General features: G+C 42.4%; 1 protein-coding gene across 6 annotated transcripts in view; it reads left to right on the forward strand.

Moving 5' to 3' along the window:
- Positions 1-19,378, forward strand: part of Sfmbt1 (Scm like with four mbt domains 1) — a 100,320-nt gene that overhangs the window by 13,596 nt on the left and 67,346 nt on the right. For 2 of the 6 annotated variants that reach the window (XM_040747796.1, XM_040747802.1), the window contains exon 2: positions 15,576-15,740. The exons of the other annotated variants lie outside the window; for them this stretch is intronic. The gene's annotated coding sequence lies outside the window, so the exon portion shown is untranslated. The remainder of the gene's footprint in view (positions 1-15,575; positions 15,741-19,378) is intronic. 6 annotated transcript variants of the gene reach the window in all.

The following is a 19,378-nucleotide window of genomic DNA, read 5'->3' on the forward strand; positions in this document are numbered from 1 at the left end:
AGTGAGCAGTTCTCCAAGAGGGAATGGGTGGGCCCAACCTCATAAAGGCTTGCGTGGGTTATTACAGGGTTAGATTGCAAGGGTCATATCATGCCTGGAGGAATGTATAGACGCAGGGTTAGTGGGGGACCCTTACTAACATTTGTTGTTGTTTTCCTGGTGATAGCTATCTGAGTTGAGATAGGATTTCAATGGCGTTTTTCCTTTCCTTTTATTCTCTCTTCCCTCCTCTCCTCTCCTTCCTTTCCTTCCTTTCTTTGAGACTGTCTCTCAGGTAGCCCAAGTTGACCTTGAAGTGTTTGTGTAACAAGGCTGGTGTTTTCCACCACACCCAGCTTCAATATGGTTTTGATTTGTATTTTCTTGATGGCTAAGAAGCTTTACCATTTTTCCAATATTTATTGATATTTGTACTTCCTTATTTGCCCATTAAATGACTAGATTATTCTTTTTTGTTTAATTTTTGAATTCTTTATATAGTCTAGATATTCAATTCCCCATTGAAAGGCTGGAGAAGTAGCTAAGTTGTTAGGAGCACAAACTGCTCTTCCAGAGGATCCCACTTTGGTTCCCAGAATCCATGTTGACGGTTTACAACCACCAGTAATTCAGTTCTGGGGAGGCCCGGCACCTCTGGCGTTTGTGGACACCTGCGTGTGTACTCACACGTGCACACACACATGATTAAAAATAAATCTTTAATTCCCTATGGAATGAATAGTTAGAAAAAGACACATTCTGTAGGTTATTAGTTTACTCTGGAGATTGCTTTGTGTTCTGTATAGGACTCTCACATTTGACACAACCCCATTTGTTAGTTTGCTATCATGTCCAGGGCTAATGAAGCTGTATTCAGAAAGCCCTCGCCTGTGCCTGCGTTTCGAAGCATTTTCCCACTTCCCTCTAGCAGCTTTACGGTCGCAGGTGCCACATTAAGATTTCTGATACATTTTGAGCTGATGTTTTGGGGGTGGTGGTGAGAGGGATCTAGTTTAGATCTTTTGAGTGTGGAAATGTCCCCTTTGCTAAAGAGGCTTTTTCCCGTGTTTTTGGCACCTCTCTTGGTTGGATCAGGTGGCCATAGTTGTGTGGAGGTCTATTTCTGAGTCTTCTGCTTCAGGGTCCCAGTGCCGTGCTGTCTTTCTTAGCATGGCTCTGTAGGCTGTTTTGAATGTGATGCTTCTGGCACTGCTGTTTTGTTCAGGGTCACTTTGGCTTTTCTGAGACTTGGATTTCTGCATGAATTTTAGATTTTCTTTCAAGTTCTGTGAAGAATGCCATTGGACTTTGGATGTTGACTGCATTGAATCTGTAGATTATTTTTGGTGGTATGACCATTTTAGCAATTCTCCTGATCCATGAACATGAGAGGTTCTTTCATGTTTTAATGAACTCATTTTTTTCTTTAAAAAAAAAGCTTTTATGGGGGCTGGAGAGAAGGCTTAGCAGTTAAGAGCACTGGCTGCTCTTCCAGAGGCCTTGGGTTCAATTCCCAGCACTTATGTGGCAGCTCACAACTGTCTGTAACTCCAGTTCTAGGGAGTCTGACACCCTCTCACAGACATACGTGCAGGCAAAAACACCAGTGCACAGAAAGTGAATGTAACTTATGAAAAGTTAAAAATAAAAAAGCTTTCATTGTAGATGTTTCACCTTTTGGTTATATTTACTTTAAGGTACTTTTAAAAAAAGCTATTGTGAGTAAGATTGTTAAATTTTCTCAGCAAGTTTATTATCAGTGGATAGAAAAACCACTGATTTAACATTACTGCTTCACTAAAATTGTAAGCTGGGAGTGTTACAGTGGAGACTTTAGTCCTCCTGAGTGTAGAATCATATCATCTGTAAAGAGGGATAATTCTTGCTTTCTTAATTTATCTAGTTTTTTTTTTTAATCTGGCGTTGGCCGAGACTTCAATCATTGTACTGACTAAGAGTGGTGAGAGTTGGCCTCTTCTTGTTTTAGACTAGGAGCTCTTTGAGTTTTGCCTCATTCATGTTAGCTGTGGGTAGTTGACTTTAGTCTGTATTTTGTGGAGATATGTTTCTTTAGTTCTTAGTTTCTTTGGAGTCATCATAAAGGGATGTTGAACTTTGTGAAGAATCTGTTCTGCATCTGAGCGTGCTGTATTTGTCCTTGTTCTATACACTGATCTGTGTATGTTGAACAGGGCTGATAGAATCTATATGTATGTATAGGCTGTGGTCCTGCTAATCCAACAATGGCTGTTTTCTCACAGGAAGGCTAAGAATCTGGATGTCTCAGCTGGTCCTCAGTCTGTGTTGGAATCCAAAAGTGGGTTTTTGTATCACTCACGCCTCAGTAGGAGGACAGATGAACTTGCCGTGAGAGTTAGGACAAGCAGGCAAGAAGCAAAAGCATTGTTTTCCTTTTATGCGGCAGCCACAGAAAATGTGGCCCAGACTTAGGCTGGGTCTTCCCACCTCAAATGATCCAGTTAAGGAAAGCCCCTCACAGGCATGCCTAGATGCTTGGGTGTTGCGTGAGTTCTAATTGTTCTTAGTAATAAAATCCTAGAGTCAGATATTGAGGGGGGAGGGAGCTGAAAGATGAGAGAAGCAGAGCGACCAGCCACCAGCTCTTACTTGTGCCTGAAAAGGAGTGGGTGATCCTGTCTCTATGAGTGCTCAGACTGGCTCCCTAGACACCGTGAGCTCCTGTCTCCTCCCGCCTGATACTCATATCTCTCTCTAAGCAGCCATAATTCGTCCTGTCTCCCACATCCTTAGTGCTGGGGTTAAAGGCATCACTCCAAGTGCTGGGACCACCTTTGTGTGAGCTCTGTTTCTCTTTTAGACTGAATCAATTTCATGTAGCCCAGAGTGACCTTAACTCACAGAGATCCATCTGCCTCTGTCTTCCAAGTGCAGGGGATTAAAGGTATGTACCACCACTGCCTGGCCTCTCTGGCTAACTAGTGTGGCATGCTTTATTTCTTAGATCATAAGCAAAATATTATCTCTTGGGTTTCGGTTGTTTCAGATGTACTTAAGTTGACAGCCAATATGAGCTATTCCTTTCCTGTTTATTTCATAGACTAGTTTGAGGCTCATTGATGTTCTTTTATCCTTAATTACTACTTCAATATTACTGCTCATTATAGATCTGATTAGTGTTTTTTATAACCTCCGGGTTCAGTTTTGTTAGGTCTTGTATATATGGAAATTAGTCTCTTTCTTATTTCCAGTTTATTGCAGTTCCCTTTTCAAAATATTCTCTATTGATCTGGATTTCAGTGGTATCCATTCTCATATCTACCTCCTACTTTATTAATTTGGATCTGCTCTTTCCTTTGGCTAAGGATTTAATTACCTCATTATTGTTTTCAAAGAACCAAGTCCTTGTTTTACTGATATTTGGGAGAGGTATCTTCCTTTTTGCCTCAGTTTCATTTCTGAAATTTATTATTTCTGTCTAATTTCGGGCCTGGCTTATTCTTGTTTTAGATTTTGAGATACATTACTAGATTATTTGAAAGCACTACTTTTTAATGAATATCACAGTGGATATAGCCCATGCATGCACTTTGCACTTCTGAAGAGGAACATAGATCCACTTGTTGATATGTAGATTGTCATATCTTCAGTGTTAGAGAAAGAACAAGCAAACCAGATCATCTGGCCTGGGATACAGCTCAGCTGGTGAGAGTACTATGGGTCGTGCTAAGTGAGTACTGAGTAAGTCAGACGTGGTGCTCCTTACCTATAATTCTAGCACTTGGAAAGGGAAAAGCAGGAGGATGAAAAATTCAGTCGTTCTCTGCCACCTAGAGAATTTGAGGCCAGTCTGAGATAGGTGAGACCCTGTCTTAAAAACAGAACAAACAGAAACCCTACCATATTATTAGAGTTCATTTTTTTTAGACAAAAATACCTATTCACTCACAATTGCAAGTTTTATTAACTCTTTTTCCCCATTTGTGTGTAAATACTTCAAAGGAAGGTTTTTCAGTAGTGTCTGGATTTTCTTTTATTTCACCAGTGGTTTGAGGGTAGCACTTGAAGAAGAATGTTCCATCAAATAAGCTCCTACTGGCTTTGTAAGGCCAGAGCTTCCTTTCTGGGCTCTGAGGCTTTATTAATCGTCGTTTCCCCTGGGCTCAAACAGCATTCTGTATATTCTATTCTTTTTGTTTATTCATTTGTTTTTTGAAACAGGGTTTCTCTATGTAACCCTGACTGGAGCTCACTTTGTTGACCAGACTGATATCGAACTCAGAGAATCACCTGCCTCTGCCTCCTATGTCCCTGGATTAAAGGTGTGTGACACCCATTACCGCCTAACCATATCCTAGTCTTTTTTTTTTTTTAAGATTTATATATTGATTGATTATGTATAGTGTTCCACCTGCATGTATGCCTACAAGCCAGAAGAGGACACCAGATCTCATTATGAATGTATGTGAGCCACCAAGTAGTTGCTGGGAATGGAACTCAGGACCTCTGGAAGAGCAGCCAGTGCTCTTAACCACTGAGCTATCTCTCCAGCCCTGCCTTATTCTATTGCTACATTACAATACTAAATATTTGTGTCTCCTGTCTCTGTTAAGCTGTGAGTTCAAGGTAGAAACCCTGTTTTATTCCTTTGCATTACCATACACAGAAACGACATAGAGTAGGTACTAGATACATTACAACTGAAGGCACAGAAACAATAGGCCAGAGCACCATGTATAAATGTAAATGTATAAATGTAAATTTCCTCTAAAGGAGAAATGATTGTTTCATCAGATCTCTTTGTCCTCGTCACGCCATGATGATAATCTGTGTGGCCCGCCCGCCTGCCCTTTGTGACTGTTCCTTGCCCATGTCCACCATTCCCAGGTGTACGTGCTCTCAAATGTGCTGGACCTGGCTTCCTCTCATTGTGAGGGTTCAGCTCAGGGAACTCGTCCCTGACCGTTTTTACCTTCATTCTAGGTGCTCTTTTCTTGTCACTGGTTTCTTTGTGATTCCTGATACTATATGAGATGTTCTTGTTTTTAGCTAATTTTAATGAATTCATTGTAAGAATTTAAACTATACTTAGTAAATATTAGCATTCACCTACTTAAGAATATTTCTATATACCTTGTTGGAGAAAAAAGGTACTTTTTCTAATGCATTGCTGCTTGTATTTACTATTGGGAACTCCATGGAGGCAAGAACTGTGTTTGTCTTCTTGCATTAGCTTTACCTGCCCTTAGGTTAGGCACCAAGGACAAACCAAAGTAACCATTCCACCAAAGCCCAGCTTGGGGAACTAATGTTTATTGCTTTCTTCCTTTTTTTTTTTTTTAAAGCAGTGTGGGTGAGGGTTACTTATAGGTCTGTAGGTAACTACAAAACAGCAGCTTCACCGAATCTCACCCCAGTGTGATGACTTCATCGTAGCTGCGTGTTCTAAGCTCTCTATACTCTATATACTATATGCTCTATGGCCTCCCAAGACTATGTGCCGTCTCAAGTTGAGGGTGTAATGAACCTCCCTACACCTTTCTCTATGGAGGGAACAGCTTAATCTTAAGCGTCTTTTGCAGTTAGTCATGGCTGCTATGGTGAAGATGGTAAAGGCTGTTTGGAGGACAGAATTCTACAATACTTTCAATCGTCATGGCCTTTCCGGTACTGAGAACAGTGTCTGGACATATATATATGTGTTAAGTGACGGTTTGTGTACAATAAGTAATTTGGAGACTTATCTCAGTTTTAAAAGTGAAAAGCAAGTATTTTGTCATGTTTTGTTGCTTACAGTTTTCCCTCCCTCCTCCCCTCCTTCCCTCCCTCCTCCCCTTCTTCCCTCCCTCCTCCCCTCCCTCCTCCCCTCCCTCCCTCTATTCTCTTCCCCTCTTTCTTTCAAGATAGTCTGACTCTAGCAGTGAATTTATGATCCTCCATTATCCTTCTAAGTTCTGGGATTACAGCATGTCCTACCACACTTGATGAACAGTACTTATTTTGATTAACGTTTTAGGTTAGCAAGGTTACTTTCTTCAGCTTCATACGTTAAAAAATTATAGTAGTTTGGGCTGGGGAGATGACTGATTAAAAGCACTGGTTGCTCTTCTCAAAGGACCCAGGTTCAACCAACTGTAACTCCAGTTCTAGGATATAACGAGCATTTATTCCTCCAGCCTGGTCCCAGAGCCGTGTCAGTTCCAAATGAACACACAGGGTGCTATATTACTTATGAAGCTGTTGGCCATTTTCTATGGTTTCTTGTTGGCTAGTTATTAACCCATAACTGCTAATTGAGTATTTCCATGTGATCTTCTCTTACTGGAGAAAGGGTCCAGACCTCTTCTCCTGCGTCCTACATGGTGACTGACTGTGCCTCAGTTTCCCAGAATCCTCCACCTCTCCTAGTCCCACCTATCTTGCTTCCCTATTGGTCAACAGTGCTTTATTCATCCACCAATAAGACAAGCACACACACAGAAGAGCATCCCCATCACTAGGGGATCCGATGCTAGCATCTGCAGACACCAGGCATGCATGCATATGGTGCGCAGGCATACATGGAGGCAAAACACACCTACATGTTTAATATAATAAGAGTAAAAATACTAAAACTCACGGTAACTGAATACTCCTTTTCCCGAGAGAGCTGAGCATCTTTAGGTGTTTGGCAGTACACTTTGCTTTCTCATGCTTTGGCAAAAACTCTTGGGACTTTAGCACCAGTCATTTGCGTTACTTAGTTTTTATGGTAGTAGTTTCAAAGAAGCAGCCAGTTCTCAGGCTTTGTGTGGGAGGGGGGTGGAATAACGCCCAACTCCTGTTGCCCTGGGGTGACTGATGGAAGCCTGTCCCTTGCAGGAGCAGGATTGCAACTTCAGAAACAAGCCTGTTGATGTACTGCCTCCCACCATTGTTAATAAATGCATGCTCTTACTGGAGGACACTGATGCTGTCTGCATCTGGGGAGAACCTGTATCCCTTAGGCAGGGAGACATCTACAGGGGTGGAAGAGGACCTCACAGGCATAGGCTTTGTCGGTTTTTTTTTGGGGGGGGGTGATTTTCCTTGAATAGGGGGAAGTAAGGAAAATTCTGAAGTGTGTGTGTGCGCGCGCCCGCGTGCGTGCGTGCGTGCGTGCGTGCGTGTGTCTGCGCAGTGAGCTTTAGTGTATTACTGAATGGGGTTGATTGGGGGCAAATTAAAGAAACTTAGACTCCAGTAATTTTATAATTCTTAGCTTACAAAGAAAAAAAATCATTTGCTCATAATGATAAAGATTTCAAATTAACATGAAATGTAACTGGATTTGAGTTGCAGACTTACTAGATAATTTGAGTATTTTAAACTGGTTATCATAGAATGTGTACTAAATTGGGATATGTACAAATTGGGATATGCTTTAAAAAGTGAATAGACTATTTTTAGCACCATGGCACAAGTTGAAAGTTACTGTAGTTATCAGGCAGGAGAGTAGAAGGGATTGCTTCATACGCCTAGGCCTTCACCCACCTGTATTACTGAATTTAGGTTGTGCCACAAAGGTGGGCATGCGGGACCTGTTCTGAGAAATGTGTTACTAGGCAGTTTCATCTTAGTGAGGACATAGTGTGTCCTTAAACACAAGCTAAGGCATCTGATGGCTACAGCTTCTCTAGAAGATTGATCAGTAACAGAATGCTGTCTGGTGGCACCTCGCTGGTGTCAATTCAGAAAGAGTACTCTTACAGGCACTACTCTTTCTTCTGAGTCTTAGTAGAAAGGAGCCTCTGGAGATGCCAGTAGACTACCAAGTTTCTAAAGTTCAAGGCTTGTGTATGTGTTGCTTGTTAGGAATTTAGTGAATTTGTTCATTTTAATTAGCTGTTAGGTGAGCTTTGGCAGTGGAGATGTGAACAAACACCTACTTACCCTAGGTAGACTGGAGGACTGACTGCTTACTCTAGGTATTACCACCACCAGGGACTGAAGGACTGACTCTACTAACCGTTTGTGGTGAGTCAGTGACCCCAGAGAGACAACGCTGAAATGTCTCATGCTAGCATGGGAGATGGACTCCCTCCCCCTTAACCTTCAAGTCTCTGTACACTGTAGCTCCTCCTAGACCTGGGACAGGATTGCATGCAGGGGGTTAGGTGGAGAACAAAGAGTAAATAGCTGGAATCTTAGGTGAGAATGTTACTCTCCTCATACTTCCTGACTTTTCTCTCGCTTTCTGAGGGAACTTCACAAGACCCAAATTTTGAGAGTGTCTTGTGAATGACAGCTGTTCTGATTAAAATGGTAATTTAATGGCTGTTTTGGCAGCATTATACAGCATTGGCTAACATATTGACTTCTAAGTTTGTAAATATTCTTTTGTTCATCGACAGAAATATAGCCACAGTTTTAAAATTTGGCATCAAGAATTTCTATTATATGTTTGTATGTGTGTATGTATAGAGTATGTAAATGTGTTTGTGGGCACATGCATACATATACTGCGTGTTTATGGAAGTCACGGGACAGCTTTTGGGAGTTGGTTCTTTTCTACCTTGTCATTGCAGGTCTTTATTATTGGTTCTGCTGTGTTTTGTACAGAAGGCTGGCTGGCTCGTGAGCCTCAGGGTCATTTCTCTGACTCTGACTCCCTTCTCCCCACAGGAGTGCTGGGACTGCAAGTGTAATCATGCATCCTTTACCCGAGTTCCGGGGTCAAGTATAGGGTGGCCAGGCTTGTGTAGCAAGCGACTTTTACCTGATGAGACATCTTGTTGGCCCCCAAAATTGGTTTTTATCTGGGGGAGTTAGGAATATAAAACATGGTACTCCAGTTCTGTTGTAGAATATCTTAAGATATTCTGTGGTTAAACTTTACAACATTGTGAGAAATTTTTTTCCCTTTGAGGTGACAGACAGTGCCTACTTCCTCATAAAGCCCCAGTGACAAACTGAAGTTGGATTCGCCATGGGAATCAGTGAGCTCATTGCCTTCATTCATTCACAGTGTGGATGAGCATGAGCAGCCTCTCCATGATCTTCTGCAGTTAGGGCACGGCTGCACGCAGAAGGCTACAAGGAACAGCTAGAGGTTGGGAGAGTTGAGGTGAGGTCACAGTGCTTTGCCACACCTTCCCTTCCATAGGAAAGTGAACAGTTCACAGGTTCATACAAGTAGGCTCCGCTGATCTTATGAAGATGGCGACTGTTTAGCTTGGAGAAACAAGTATTATTTATCTTAACAGTCAAACTTTGTAATTACTATTCTTTATTGGAAGAACTTTAGAATATTCCTCAGTTTAAGTTCACACTTCTCTGTGTATTGTTTCCATTAAAGTGCTTTCCTAACCCACTGTAGAAGTTTCTTAGAACATACATATATATGAAAGAAATCTAAATGGAGTCACTGATAACAACTAGACGTCTTTTACCACCAAGTGAAATGTCCAGTACCAGGAATGGATTACATCTAGTTGAGTCATTGACCAAAGGGACTCATGGAAAGCCCTAAACATCTCAGTTATTGCCAAGGCTATTGGTTTGTGTGTCAACTTGACACAAGCTTAGAGTCATCAGAGAGGTAGGAGCCTCCGTGAGATCCAGCTGTAAGGCATATTCTCAGGCAGTGGTCAGTGGAGGTGGAGCCCATGGTGGGTGGTGCCAGTCCTGGACTGTTGGTTCTGGGTTCTCTTAGGAAGGTGGTGGGCTGAGCAAGCCAGTAAGCAGCTCCCCCCATGGCCTCTGCACCAGCTCCTGCCTCCAGGTTCCCGCTCTGCTTTGAGTTCCTATTCTGACTTTGTCCAACGATGGACTGTGATCCGGAAGTATTAGTCAAATAAATCCTTTTCTCCCTAACTTGCCTTTTGGTCATGGTGTTTTGTTGTGGCACTAGAAACCCTAAGACAGTTGCTCCCTGCAAATTGTTGGTGAAGCCCTATTGCTGAAGATAGCACTTACATATCTCATTGAACGCAGAAAAGATGAGCTGGTGTGTAACCAGAGCCTTCATCCTTAATGACTGCTTATACAGTACTGGGAGGTATTCTGCACGATACCCAAGGAGAACGGTAACTACAGCCCAGCTGCAAAACCGTGATCTGTAACCGTGACTGCACATATGATATGCTGGGGCAGGAGTGGTACAAACATTGTAGGTAGGAGTGACCAACTGCTCTGCTTGGATTTAAGGCCCACTTTTCGAGATAGAACCCATCTCTGACACTGCTCAGGTAGTGGAGAAGCTGAAACTGGATGGGTCATGGGCCTAGGGGAAAACAAAATACTATTCTGCTAACGGAACATAGCAATAAAATGACTGCTAATGGCAGTCTGCTATACCCATAGATTAGTGCCTCTCTCAGCCATCATGAGAGAAGTTTCCTCCTGCAGTATACAGGAACTAACAGAGACCCACAATCAGACAGTGTTCAGAGAGCTAGAGATTTTGAAACACCCAGTCCTAAACGGGATGTCTTTGATCAAATCCCTCCTCTCAGCGTTCAGGGAGCTATGTGAAAGAGGAGGCAGGAAGCTGTAGGAGCAGAGGATGGATGACTCCAAGGAAAGAAGTCTGTCCCACATCCCAGTTCACAGAGACTGTGTGCATACACAGCCTGTACAGGCTCACAGTCGGGTGAATCCCAGTGCTGGGGGAGGAGTGGACATGTGCCCCCATCACAAATCAATAACCCATCTCCAGCTGACATCCAAGGGAGTCTCATGGGTATATTAAGCACACTAAAGGTAGGCCCCATGCCCAGCGGTAGATGGCCCAAACAAAATGAACTCAATGATATTATTGGTAGACTTTCTCACATACAGCTCTGCTTGGGCATTTTGTCTTACTGGTCTTTTGCTTGTAGAGCATGGCTTCTGATTTTGTGTTTATGGGTTTTGAGGGGTGGGGGCAGGAGGGTTGGGAAGTGGGGAGAAGAAACCATGATCAGATTATATAAATGTTAAGTTAAAAAGCAAAAATGAAGTGCTTTCCTAAAAGGTTTGTTTTTTGGGGGGCTTGCTGGGGACATTACTTATTGATAGAGTTCTTGCCTAGCATGGCTAAAACCCTGAGTCTGATACCTAGAGCACATAAATGGAGCGTGTGGCGTACACTTACAGTACCAGAGCTTGGGAGACGGAGGCAAGGGGGACCAGAAGTCCAAAGTCAGTTTTGGCTGCTTACTGAGTTTCAGGCTAACTTCAAATACATGAGACCCAGTCTCAAAACCCTGTGTTTGCTAGCTTTCTGTCACTAAGAAATACCTGACATAATCAACTTATTTTTTTGTTGTTGTTAAAGATTTATTTCTTATGTATACAGGTTCTGACTGCATGTATCTCTGCAGGCCAGAAGGGAGCACCAGATGTCATTACAGATGGTTGTGAGCCATCATGTGGTCGCTGGGAATTGAACTAGGGACCTCTAGAAGACCAACTAGTGTTCTTTTTTTTGTTTGTTTGTTTGTTTTTTCAAGACAGGGTTTCTCTGTATTGTTTTGGAGGCTGTCCTGGAACTCGCTCTGTAGACCAGGATGGCCTCAAACTCACAGATATCCACCTGCCTCTGCTGGGATTAAAGGCGTGTGCCACTGATGCCCGGCTCCAACTAGTGTTCTTAACCACTGAGCCATCTCTCCAGCCCCGACATAATCAACATCTAAAGAGAAGAACTTTACTTTGGCATGTTGCTTTGGTCTGTGATCACCTGACTTTGTGATTTAGGGACAGCTATGGCAGAAGAAGTGGTTTGCATCATAGTAGCTGGGAAGCAGAGACAGAGACTTGGGTCCCACAGTCGTTTTTGAGAGCCCACCTCTATGGCCTAACTTCTTTAGATTATGCTCCATCTCTTAAAGTTACATTACTTCCAGAAATGCCAAAGACTAGGGGCCAAATCTTCCAACTCCATGGGCCTTTGTGGAGGTGCACTTCAGGTCTTGGAGGATGGCTCGGGCTCGGTAGTTAAGAGCATTTGCTGCTCTTTCACAGGACCCACGTGTGCTGTCTGTAACCCCAGCTTCAGGGCATCCAACCCCTCTTAACCTCTGTGGGACCTGCATTCAAACCCACACGTCCACATGCAGACACACCTACACATCATTAAAAGTAATACATATGTTAAAAGATCCAAACTACAGCAATCCTTGCTAGTGTATTTCTATTCTTCCCCCTGGTGTACATTCCTAGCCCATGGTTGTTATGGATAGGTAATTCTGGGAGCATTGGTGCTTTCTCCTGTGAGAGTCCTCATTCTAAGTGTTCTTTTTCTCCCATAGCTGTCTTTCTGACATTTATTTTGTGTTCTAGCAAGTTTGTTTGTTTAAATGCATGAAGGTAGACAAAGGGATGCTAGAGAGTTGAATTTGTGACAAAGTCTCAACTATAGTCAAAACTTGAGATTTATGGAATTTCTAGAAGTGTTTTGAGCAAAAGAAATGTGGATCTCAACAGTGTACTTTTTCTGTTGTCACCAAATATCCTGATAAAAGCAGTTTAAGGAGAAAGTGGTTTGTTTTGGTTCACGGTTTATAGGTTTGGTCAGTCTTGGGGGGTAGGTCATGGCCGTGGGTGGTTGAGGGAACTGGTCACATTGCATCCAGTGCCAGGAAGCAGAGCCTGGTGAATGCTGATGCTCAGCCCCCTCCTTGTATACAGTTCACCCGAGGGGATGTTGTTACCCTCGGTGGGTAGGTTCTCCCACCTCAATTAACCTAATCAAGATAATCCCTCATGGGTAAGCTCAGAAGCTTGTTTTTTCGGTTGATTGAGGACTTACCAAGTTGACAGTTGAGATTAACCACCACCAGCAACTGCTTAGGGTTAGTCTGGTTCTTTGTGCTGTGAAAGACTGTAAACAACAGGGCAGCCTGACAAGTCGTGCTATGCAGTGTTCACACGAGTGTGTGTGTGTGCGTGCATGCGTGCATGCGTGTGTGTGTGTGTGATCCCAGTACATTGGAGGTGGATGCCGTCTGAGCAATTCACAGGGTCCTCTTCTTTAATGACTCCTGCGCCTCTACAGCTGGGCTGGGGCACACGAGGACTAGACATTGGAGATTCGTTAAGCACCTTGATCTAATACAGAAGTCCATGTGACAAATGCCAAGGAGCTCCGATGAAGCCCTGGTCTGTGAGGTTTACAAACGCACAGTTGAGTAAGTTGTGTTTCCCTGAGAAGTCCACAGTGCCAGGGAATAATGTGACAATTCTTATAACTTACTAAGCTTTGAGCTTTTGAGCTGCCTCCTCGTTAATGTAATTATTAATTTTTGTGAGGTCCCTACCAGTTCTTCCTCTTTGAAAGTAGCAGCAACTAGAGCCTTCCCTTGGCAGTTAGACCCAGAGCTGTGGGAGGGTCCACAGTGACTGCCTGGGTAAAGTGTTAGCATGGGGCTGTGGACATAGCAGCACTGTAAGATTACACTGCATGATGAGTAGGCCCCAGCTTTTAAACTTCGTTATCTGTAAAACTCCCTACTTCTCTCTCATTGCTGAGGGAGAGTTGTATGGGGTGCTTATGTATTAGTCATTTGTTGTTTTGATTAATGTTCTGTGTGTTTTTTAAGCATTTTCCTTTCTGGAATAATAGGATATTTTTATTAATTTTTAAAATGAAGTTGATTAGAGTAGAATGGAAGGAAAAGGGCCAAGAAATGTAATTCCTGTCTGTTGCTGGAGAATCCTGGCAGGGTTGCAAGTTTTAGAAGAGATGACGTGCTCTTTATTAACAGTATACCATTTTGCTGTTTGTACTTTCAAAGTACTTATTTTAAATGTAAGCATTATCTTGGCAATTTGGTTTTTCAGGTAGAGTGTTTATAGTGTTAATATTTTGCTAGAAATTTAATTTTGCTTTAATTAAAAACTTAAGTGCTTTTTTTTTTCGGTTTTTTGAGACAGGACTTCTCTGTATTGTTTTGGAGGCTGTCCTGGAACTTGCTCTGTAGACCAGGCTGGCCTCAAACTCAAAGAGATCCACCTGCCTCTGCCTCCCGAGTGCTGGGATTAAAGGTGTGCGCCACCAATGCCCGGCAAAAACTTAAATGCTTTTAATGTAACTTTAGAATTACATTTATTTATTTTGATTTTTATTTTGTTTGAGACAGGGTTTCTCTGTATAACAGCCCTGGCCATCCTGGAACTTGCTCTGTAGACCAAGCTGGATCTCACAGAGATCCGCCTGTCTCTGCCTTTGCTGGGATTTTATAGGCATGCACCACCAAGCCTGGGTATTTGTTTATTTGTATGTGTGTGCAGGTGAGTGCGCAGATGCTGTGGCACACCTGCTACGTTAGAAAACAGCCCTTGGGAGTCAGCTCTCTCTTTCTATATTATGTAGGTCTTGGGATTCAGACTCAGGGGGAAATAACTTGTTTTCTGTGCTGGTTAATTTTTTTGTCAACTTGACATAAACGTGGGTCATCTGGAAGAAGGAAACTCATCTGAGAAAATGTGTAAGACTGGCCTGTAGGTAGGTCAGAGGACATTTATTTTGATTAATTATTCATGTGAGAATGTCTAGCTGTCTGTCTTTGGTGTAGTACTTTGTTGCATAAAAAATTCTAGCTGAGGCATAGAGAGATGGTTTCGTAGGTAAAGGTGCTTGCCACTAAACATGATGATCTGAGTTCTGTTTCCAGGACCCAGATGGTAGAAAAAAACTGGTTGTCAACAGTTTGTCCTGACCTTCCAATGCATGCCATGACATGTGCGCCCCTCACCAGTAAATAAATGTAAAGAGCAAGGCATAGAGGGCAAGACAGTATGAAACTCTCCCATGGCCTTTGCCTCACCTCCAGGGTTCTTGCCTGGTTTCCTCAGTGACGGAGGTGTGAGCTGAATGTTGTAAGCTGAGATAAACTTTCTTTCCCAACTTGGTTTTGGTTAGTGTTTTATCACAACAGAGAGGCAAGCTATGACTTTTTTTTTTTAAAGCCTCCGCTGGCTGGCCTGGAACTTGCTGTGTAGAACAGGCAGGCTTGAACTCAGAGATCTGCCTGTCTCTACCTCTGCCTCTGCCTCTAGCAGTGCTGGCATTCAGAGCATGTGTTTTGAAACTAAATTTGGATCCTCTGCAAGAGCAGAAAATGCTTTTAACCACTGAGCCATCTCTCCAGATCCTTATTTATATTTTGTGTATCTTGTTTTGGTTTTTCGAGATGGTTTCTCTGTGGCTTTGGAACTTGCTCTTGTAGACCAGGCTAGCCTCAAACTCATAGAGATCCGCCTGCCTCTGACTCCAGAGTGCTGGGATTAAAGGCATGCACCACAAGCACCCGGCCTGAGGAGTGAGCTATTCTTTTTTTCTTTTTTTGGTTTTTACAAGACAGGGTTTCTCTGTATTGTTTTGGAGGCTATCGGTCCAGCCCGGCCTCGAACTCACAGAGATCCGCCTGCCTCTGACTCCCGAGTGCTGGGATTAAAGGCGTGCGCCACCAATGTCCGGCTTGTTTGTTTTTGTGTGTATATATATGTTCCATGGTACCCATTTGGAAGTCAGGGGATACTTTTTGGGGGTTGGCTTTGTCCTTCTATATGATTCCCCTGATTGACTCAGGTTACTAGGTTTGGTAGCAAGAATCCTTACCTACTCAGCCATCTTTAGCCTTATATAGAAATTTCTCATGTTTTAATTCCAGGAAGATTCTGGGGCCAGCTCTTGGATTTCTAAGGATCAGAATTTTCTCACATCCTCACTGTTACCACTTGGGTTTCAGCTGCCATTCAAGCTTCTTTGGTGGGTTCTTGTTTTCTGCGCTTGTCCAGTACTGTCTATTGCTGACACAGCAGGACTTCTGTGATAGGTGAGTTACGTCATGCTGCTCCTCTGTTTAGAATCTGCCTCCCTTCTCTCTCTGTCGTTTACCTTTAACTGCTGTCACCACAGAAGACGTCTGCTGTATCTAGCCTGCTTAGAGGCTCCTTCCTTAGGGCCTTTACACATGCTTTACCCTCTGTTGGAATGGTATTCCTGTAGCGGTGAGTGCGATTGATCCCTTGTTGCTGTGGGTCTTTTCCAGAAATCATCTTAGTACAACTAAAATTTCACCCTTTTCCAATATTTCATTTACTTATTTATCTTGTGTATTATTTTTCCCTTGCTAGACTATGTTTCTCTGTCTCTCTCTGTCTGTCTCTCTCTCTCTCTGTCTATCTCTCTCTCTGTCTGTCTCTCTCTGTCTGTCTGTCTCTCTCTCTCTGCCTGTCTCTCTCTCTCTCTCTCGTATGTGTTTCTATTCTTGTTTAAGATATTTTGTATATTGGTATAAATTTAAGGCTATTTTTGTTTAAGGTATTGTACCTGTGCAGCTCATTTACAATGTAATATAAATTTCTAGCCCTTGAAAGTTACTGTTACAAACTATTTAAGATAATTAGAATATACAGGTTAGTAATTAGTCATCTAACAATCAAATTTGTGACCATATTGGGTATATTAGGCCAAACAAATATATTTTAGATATATGGTCCCCAAATACTTCAGAGACCTATAAAATATGACATTCAAGATGTTTTAATAACCTAAAGCTTTTCATGACAGTGAGACACATCTGCTCCTGGCAGTCCCAGTTTACTTTAAAAAAGGATGATGGGCACCAAAAAACCTCAGATGGAGTTTGCTTTCATTGTGTCAGAGTTGGCCACTGGGCAAGAAACTGCCCTTGCCTCAGCTGCTGACAGAATGCTGTCAGAATTGGTCAAGCAGGACACAAAGGAAGGTGACTGCTAAACTTTGCCAACACACGGTAGGGACAGTCCTTCAAAATTCCTGCTTCACAGAAAAGTCTGGCAGATAGTCTAGGTCTATAGACCAAAGCTGGATGCCCCACATTACAGAGGAACCCTGAGGTGACTACCAGGCAGGCAGTTGTCTCTGTCATTTCTATAGTTTTGGAAGTTGTTTGCTCTACACTTTTTATTACTCTTTTTACTCAGCTAATAGTGTATCCTCTTGGGTTTTTGATGGGGTTAGAGATTAGGTAGTTGTAGTTACATTTTTTCTTGGTACCAAATTCAGAAGAGAAACCTTACATAAGAGATGTGAAGTGTATAAGACTGAGAAACATAGAAGCTTAAGTTGTTTATCTAAGAAGATGTTTTTAGGTCTAAAAAGATATTTTTAGGATGGTAATACAACTTACGGTATAAAATGGTTCAGGTTACAAAACTTTTGGACTCTGGATAGATAATGGAGTGTTTTTTTTTTTTTTTTGTTTGTTTGTTTTTATTTGCCAGTACTAACAGACTGGCTGTGAATGTGTTTCTTACTTTATAATTGTTCTTATTTTATATAGTTTTATTGTGTTAGAGTTAAACCTTCCCTTTTCATTTAGACAGAAGAGGGGGATGTGGGATATTTGCATACTGTGAAGATGTATTGGTGTAAGACAAAGATAAATGGTCAACAGCTAGGCAGGAGGGATAGGCTGGACCTCCGGGCAGAGAGAGGAAGAGGAGATCATCCGCCAGGGATGTCAGGGAGACTCTGAAGAAGCAGAAGGTGCAAGAGGAAGGTAACAGCCATAAGCCATGTCGCAGGGCGTAGATAAATAGAAATGAATTGATTCAAGTTGTAAGAGCTAGTTAGGAGCAAGCAAGCTTAATTAGTAAGAAGTCTCCATGTCATTATTTGGGAGTGAGCTGGCAGCCCGAAGGAAAGTCTGACCACAAGGCAGGACCTTGACAAAGAAAGCTTGGATGAGCGTGGCTTATTGGTTTGCCTTCTCTGGCCTTTGAGGCATCTTCCTTACACATCTGCCTGGAGATAGCATTGCTTGTGGTGGACTTTCTTGTATCATTTGGCAGTTAAGAAAATGCCTTATAGACACAGGCCAGTCTGATAAAGATAATTCTCAATTGAGATTTCCTTTTCCCAGGTGTGTCTAGGTTTGTGTCAAGATGACAAAAATTAATCTCTACAAGTATAAGTTGACATATAGCCAGAGAACAACTTCAGATGCTGTGATCTAAAGGGAATATGTAATTCTAGGAATTTGTCATAAAATGAAGTGTTGAAGGAGCAACAAGGAAAAAAAAAGTCTATAAACCAGAGCCCACAAAACCTTTTTCCACCAATGCTTTGGGAACTTTGACAAGTAGGAACCTGTGCTTTTGCTACTGTTACACCTGGAGACTGATGGGAGCACTGCTGATGGGTTAGAAATGCAGATTTGAGACCTGATGCTTCAGGGAAGAGAGTCTTAGGGATGGATGTGAGGCTGCTTGCCAACATATATTACAAAGCTGTGGTGGTCTAGATGAACATGGCCCCCATAGAGTCTCAGGGATTGGCATGATTGGAGGTGTGGCCTTGTTGGAGGAAGTGCGTCATTGAGCTCAAGTCAGGCCTAGTGTGACTCACTTTCTCTTCTTACTGCATGTGGATCCAGATGTAGAACTCTCAGCTACCTCTCCCCAGCACCATGTCTGCCTGCATGCCACCATTCTTCCTGCCATGATGATAATGGACTAAGCCTCTGAACTGTAAGCCAGCCCCAGTTAAATGTTTTCCTTTGTAAGAGTTGTCTCTTCACAGCAATAAAACCCTAACTAAGACAGTATCACAGCAGAAAATATTCCTATGTAGAAAAAGCTTAGATACAGGATAGATTAAGCTGAGTGTGGACTGTTGAAACCAAATACTAGCATAGGGTAATGTCTCAGATGGTACCTAAAGCAAGAAAGAATAGTCTTCATTTCGTCAGTCACGTCTATCTTCTGTGTCTTCACCACAAAGCTGAGCTGAGCCTCTGGAATGGACTTAGCAGCAGACACGTTTTCACTGTGGTTATGATCGCGGTGTGATTAAGTGCTTATGTCCTTGAGTTCAGTAAATGTGTGTTTAGGTCCAGTGATATCCCAGATTACATGTTACCTCGGGTATCAAACCAGCCTCTCTCTAGAGCATGGGTAGATGCTACAGGGTTGTGTGGTAGTTTTTATTTAATGCCTCCCAACCCGTCAGTGCTAGCTCTTCACGACTCCAGGACTTACAGCCAGGATTGAGTTCTCTTCTTTTTTCACTTTATGACTAAGAACACTAACATCTAAATGTATTTGATTGCCAGCCACATTTATGTCTGGTGCCCATCATGATTTATTTTTATTTTTTTTGTGAGATGGGGTTTCTCTGTGCCATCATGATTTATGACATGAATCTGTTTATTAATTAGCTTTTAAAAATTGGAAATGGCAACTTCTTTTAACTGTTTTATTATGAAATAAAATCTATCCTGATCTCTTTAAAAGTACAGTTTAGTGAAATTAAATATGTCCATATTGTTTTGTAACCATCCATTGCTATAACTCCTCAGTTTTGTAAAGCTGAAAAGCTGTACATACCCATGAAGTAGTAAGCTCATTCTGCCCTTCTAGCTCCAGGTGAGCGACTTCTGTCTTCTGTCTCTGAAACTGACTCCTCTAGATAATGTGTGTATTTGCC

Source organism: Mesocricetus auratus, unplaced genomic scaffold, assembly GCF_017639785.1.
Source record: "Mesocricetus auratus isolate SY011 unplaced genomic scaffold, BCM_Maur_2.0 Super-Scaffold_100006, whole genome shotgun sequence".
Lineage (NCBI taxonomy): Eukaryota > Metazoa > Chordata > Mammalia > Rodentia > Cricetidae > Mesocricetus > Mesocricetus auratus.